This window comes from Silene latifolia, chromosome 3, assembly GCF_048544455.1.
Source record: "Silene latifolia isolate original U9 population chromosome 3, ASM4854445v1, whole genome shotgun sequence".
NCBI classification, from domain to species: domain Eukaryota; kingdom Viridiplantae; phylum Streptophyta; class Magnoliopsida; order Caryophyllales; family Caryophyllaceae; genus Silene; species Silene latifolia.
In genome coordinates this window covers 131,352,769-131,359,130 of record NC_133528.1, presented here as the reverse complement: position 1 = coordinate 131,359,130, position 6,362 = coordinate 131,352,769, and the positions used below count along the sequence as shown (strand labels likewise).

Here is a 6,362-nt window from a genome sequence, read left to right as displayed (position 1 = left end):
ATACGGGTATCTGGAAGCATTAACATGTGTATCTGGAAATATTAATACGTGTATCTGGAAGTATTAACATGCGTATCTGGAATTATTAATACGTGTATCTGGAAGTATTAATTAGTGTTCAAAAGTTGTAAAAGTGCATCCAAAATTTTAGTGTGAAAAAGTGTATCTAGTTGTGTTATAAAATGTATCTGAATAAGAAGTGTATCTGAAAAGATAATAAAATGTATCTGAGAAAAAAAAAAGTAGCTAGGCTAGTTCGTACGGTTCGTACCGTAACTCAGTTCGTACCTGAACCCGCCCCTACACACACACACACACACACACACACACACACACACACACACACACACACACACACACACACACACACACACACACACACACACACACACACATATATATAGGGGCGGGTTCAGGTACGAACTGAGGAACCGTACGAACCGTACGAACTTACTTGAAAACACGCTTAATCGCATAAAATAAAACTCAACTCGCTTACTTCCTTCTTTCTCATTCTTATTGCTAACTACCACCACACCTGACTTCCCTCTCCCTCATCTACTACCACCACCACCCGTCGGAGGTTTCAGACGACCGCCGGAGGTAGAGCTTTCCATCACCTGCCACACAAAAAAATACCAGCAAATCACTGCTCTTCTTGTTCACTCACTTCGTCGATGACCAAGATGGTAGTATGTTTGTTGTAGATATAGCATTTAGATTGAATTTCAAACAAAAAAGCATAACTAATTCCGGCGTACTGTTGTGCTCATATATCGATGGTGTAATTTGTTTTCTGAAATCTTAGTTTGTTTATGGTAGATCTCGCATTTCGATTCGAATGGTGGGCTATTTGAGGATTGAAGGATTATGGTGGCTAGTGCGGTGGTTATCCGTTGCTTGTGGTGTATTGTGGTGACAGGTGATGTCCCCGTCGTAGTCTGAGGTGGCTGGTCATGTCACCGGTATAGGTTCAAGTGGTTGTCGGGATTGATGGCGGGGACGGGGCTATTTGTGGGGTTAGTTCAGGGATGGTGGTGGTCGTGGTGCTAATAGTAGGTGTGGTGTTTGTAGTGTTGGTGTTGGTGGTTAGGTTGGTGGTCGTAGTTGATTTTTAGATTGTGGATACACAAAACACCACCCCTGGATACACATTGTATTACTATTGGATACACTAATCGATGTGTGTATATAATAGTAATCCCATGTGTATCTGGTAGTAACCACGTGTATCCGAGGGTACACAAATCGACTACCAATAAATATGGACTATTAATAAGAAAATGTATCAAGCTACCAGCTAGTGAATTGGAGTAATATTTAATAGCCGTATTTGAAATTGTACATAAGTTAGTTCAATATGATGATAGTATTTTCTTTGTCCTAAGATATTGTGAACTCAATCAAATGGTCCTAGTTCTGGATTTCTGGGTCTTTCACTTGCAGGGCAGAATTTGACGGATATTATGAAGGTGAGCTCATTAAGGTGTGTTTGTTTCCCATTTTGGTTAGCAAAACTATTTAATATTTTTGGCTTAGAATGAAGCCTACCCAAGTATGAGTATATCTGATAGCTAACCGTCTTGACACCGTATTGCGACTGAGTATTGAAGGTGTTAAAAGTAAACACGACCTCATTTTAGTATGAGGGTCCGATATCAATTTTCAAGTTGTGACTTAAGACACTCTAGTGAGTTATTAATGTGAATTGAAGTGATGGAAAGAAATCCCAATAAACAAAAAAAGGGAGAACGTAACGTAATCTCTCATGTACCCCATTTTCTCAATATTAGAATGTTGTTTGATTAGGTTACTCTTTCTGGTAATCAACAACCTGTCCGGACCGAGATAACTGAAGCTGCAATGAAATTAGGAGCCGAGGTGAGCATTACATACTTGTCTCTTTTGCTTTTTCCAATTCGACCATGATTGTCGTAACTGTTTCCTTCACCGTACAACTCTATCATTTATGCGCAGAAAGTGTCTCTTTTAGTCACAGAAGCGTACAAAGATGCACATCAGAAGAGTGTGCTGGTGAGTAGTCAACTTTCAGCCCTGAAAAAATGCTTTTCATCAGCTCTACCATTGGAATAATGTCAATATTTTTTCTTAAAAAAAATCAGGCCATAAAGGAAAGAATGAGCAATCTTGCGCAAAGTTTAGGGATGCCACCAAGGCTTAGTGATGGTATGAAGTGAGGACTATTCAGCCAAGGCATGAGAATTGGAGACCGACTCCAAGATTAGAAAACAATAACTTTTTGCATAAGAATTGTAATTTGTATACATGAATCAGTTGGCAAGTAGTCATTTCCATTCTTTCAGAAAGTTCATAAATTATAGAAATGTAATTTTTTGAAAATTATCAAGTTTATGGCAACATACCCAAGCGTTTCTCAGTTTTCTGCTTTGGGGTAAACTGGTCTGAGATCTCAGATGTTAGATGATCAATAATGAAATTTGTATCGACTATCTTGGAGTATTTCAGAAAGCATGGTGCTGACAACTGGATTCAAAGTAACAAGATACGAGTGAACTAAACACATTAAATTTGATGGACTTGAACCATTTTTAACCGACTTTGATTCAACTGGTCCTACTAATCATTACTCGCAAAGAAATTTAATTGAACTTAACTAAATTTACTTTGAGCGGATTAAGCTAGATGAAATAATTCATTATTTTTCCAAATAATTCGAGTAAACAACTAAAATGCACCTTGTAAATGGAAAATCTTAATGAAAAGTCAACATATTAAACAGACACTAATAAAGAAGTTCGAAGAACACTACAAATACATGAAAACAAAACTTTCATGATTATGGAAGCGGCGAACCAAATACCAAGATACTCATATTACTACCTCAGATACATATGGAATTACTACCAAATACACATGGTATTGCTACCGGATACACAAATCTCAGATACATATGGAAGTACTACCAAATACACATGGTATTGCTACCGGATACATAAATTAACTTGTGTATCCGCTAGTAATAGCATGTGTATCTGGGCTGCTAATTTGTGTAACTAGTCTCCTAGAGTAATATAAACCATTTCAGAAACTAGTCCCGGAATCAGAGTTGTGGTCTCCCTTGGATATTCTATCGGTAACGCGGAGCTTAAGCTCCTTCATGTCCCCTCCGGAGAAGAAAAGTGCCAACTTGCGTTGGATAATAAGACCATCTTGGCTGTCTCTCACTTTTCGGTGACTGTCTCAAATGCTTCTTGGAGGTCCATCCGATGTTAATTTTCTCTCATATCCACCCGCCTCTAAGCTGTGATTATACTTTCGAGCTTCACTCTCATCACCTATGAACCGAAGAAATGCCATATAAACGGGAGCCATGCTAAGCTGAATGCTTCAAAGTGCAAGCAAAAATACTGACCAAAGCAATGGAAGACCTAAAACGCGATATAACAGTAAAGCAGATTCGTCAAATTACAAGCTTAAATAATTTATCTAACTATTCTGCCAGCATCACGATACGATGTTCGTGTTCCATTATTAATTTATCTTTATCTTTCGGGTCCCTCAACAAAGCCAAGAAACTGAAACTGTGCTGATTGAGTTGATGCAGCAGTTGCATCTGCTGTAGCTCGAGTGACAGCGAGCTTAGCTCGAAGATCATCAAGATCATTGAGGTACTGCATTGCTTCACAAGTTACAGTCAACAAACCAGGATCATAACACTGATATATGACAAGTTTAAACTTTACAGGCACCAAAAGTCAAAACCTTGAACGAGATGGTTGAAAACTTGAAATGAGTCATTCCTGTCATAATTTTTTTTAAGTGTTGATCTCATACATGTTTCTAGTGAGACCAATTCATGTGTACTAATTTATCTATTGACTGAATACAAAACAAGTTCGCCAGATAATGTTGATGAGTTTGTTTCGATCAATGGAGACGTTCCATATTTGGTCAAAGAAAACATGAAATGAGACCTACTCGTCATGGTCCAGGTCGGTGTCCAAAATCATTTAATCAAGAAAAAAGAAGCCTCACATGGTTGGCCTAACATTAAGCCTACTTGTTAGCTTCATGCCCATTCACTTGTCAGCCTGAAAAAGTATATCAGGAAAAATAGTAGTAGAGCCGTAGAGGCCTTGTTACAAAGAGAGACCTGAATATCATCACCTAAACTCATTGCAGCCACCCCACGAGCACCCACAAATCCACAATAGACACATGGTATTACTAACAGATACACATGGTATTATTGTCGGATACACAAATCGATATGTGTATCTAGTAGTAATACCATGTATATCCGGGCTAGTATTTTGAGTATCCAACGCTTCACCACCACACCACAACCCACCACCACCATCACGCCGCTCACCACCACCGCCCATACCTACTGTTGCAACCAGGTTACCTGACAGCATTTTAAGGCGACTTTAGCCTGACCAAAGATATTTAATACTTTGCACAGTGCTAGACCAAGTGTAAAACTCATACAGACTCATACAACAACAAAAACACACACAGCATGTCACTAGTAATAACCAACTCGTAATGACAAAATTATAAACCAACTACGGAGTATATAATTGGTATGAGAATAAAATCTTGTTAAATTGAATCATTTCAAAAGGTATAAGCTACCAAAAAAAAGTGAACTGTAGAAATAATTTGACAAAATCCACCACAGGAAAAGTAATTGTCTATTCTTCAGTGAAAAATGATCTACAAAATTTGTCTAAATTACCTTAGCATTCTAAATCAGACGGAGTTGAGGGAGCATTGAGATAGCCTCAACAGACATGCTGAATGGCCACAAAAACCGTATAAAAATACTATATCCGCCTCTAGGATGGGCTAGAGCTGCAGTAAAAGCGCACGGCAGTAACCCCAGTGCTTCAATGGCTCCCGCAAATTGCGGGGTAAGGGGGGTCGGATGTACGCAGCCTTACCCTTGTGTTAGCAACACAAAGAGGCTATTTCCAAATGACCCAAGATGAAAATTGCGTCGAGAACAGCATCATATTTCAGTTATTTCGGATGATTCAGAACAACGAGAGGAAAATAAAGAGATTTATTGATTGTGAGGCGCGGGGCAAAGTGCAGGAAAAGAGCAACAATACAGACATCGTCGGAGAAGGGTTGAACAACAATACAGACTACCTTCAATGACTACCACCACTCAGCCTTACAAGCACTGTATCAACCACTATAGTCTACAACAAACAAGACGGTCTATTTTTGTTGTTCCATGATCAAAATATTGAAATTTTCGAGTTTGCCAATCAGAAAAGCATAGACCTCAAAGTTACAAATTTGTGGATCAAACAGCAAATTATTCCTACTTGACATACCTACTAATACTAATTCCACTACTCCCACTATCCCAGTCAATTCTATACGTTTTCCTTATTTAGGTGTCTCATTCATCTCTTTACGTACCGAATAATAATAAAAAAGTAATGATCGAAAACCTAAGTTGCGAAAGTAGAGGATTAAGAAGAAGGGAATACCACATGGAGAGGGAGGGGCTGGAGAATTGAAGAGGAGGAGGAAGAAAAAGTAGAAGGTTGTTGGATATAGTTTCTGCCACATTGTAACACTCGCTGCAACACTTCATCATCCCTAGCTTTTCCCTGCCTTCCTTCTCTGCCTTGTTTTTGTTCTTCAAACTTTGATTCCTTTTCCGTCTAGAAATGTGTATCTAGTAGAAACACATGGTATTACTAACAGATACACGTGGTATTACTGCCTGATACAAATCGATATGTGTATCCAGTAGTAATACCATGTGTATCCCGGCTAGTATTTTGAGTATCCACCACTCCACCACCACACCACAACCCACCACCACCATCACACCGCTCACCACCACCGCCCATAGCTACTGTTGCCACCAGGTTACCACCACGCACCACTGAACTGACATTACACCCAAGCCCCGTCACCGGCGACCAAACATTTGCCTCATCTGACCACCGGCATGATACAGTCCACAATAGATATCGGTGCCGACTACTTTATCATTGCCATAAGCAACCTCCTTCCTCCTATTTACGTTACCGTCGCTGCCCATCAACCCCGACTCCACCCACTTCGACTACCTGTCTCCACACGGACCCACCAGAAGCAAACCACCAACTCATATAAAAAAGATTGCAACCGGGATCCTTACGGCTACCACTGTAACATCGCCTCCGCCGCCTTCCTCCTTTCAGCATAACAAACTCAGTCCAACATAAAATCACCGTAGATCTCATATTTTTCTCATTTTTTTTTTTTGAAAAATAATGTGATTTAGTTCATAGATCTATGAAATACGAAGAAGACGGAGTTGAAGAAATGACCGTAGTTAAGTTGAAGAAATGACCGGCGGTGATGGAGTT

At 39.5% G+C, this 6,362-nt stretch overlaps 1 long non-coding RNA gene across 1 annotated transcript; it reads left to right on the top strand.

Annotated features, from left to right (window-relative positions):
* The first annotated feature begins 1,410 nt into the window (after positions 1–1,410).
* Positions 1,411–2,412, top strand: LOC141646293 (uncharacterized). The gene is made up of 4 exons (XR_012545483.1): positions 1,411–1,486; positions 1,810–1,881; positions 1,978–2,034; positions 2,124–2,412. It is a non-coding gene; the product is annotated as an uncharacterized LOC141646293 (long non-coding RNA).
* Positions 2,413–6,362: the final 3,950 nt, after the last annotated feature.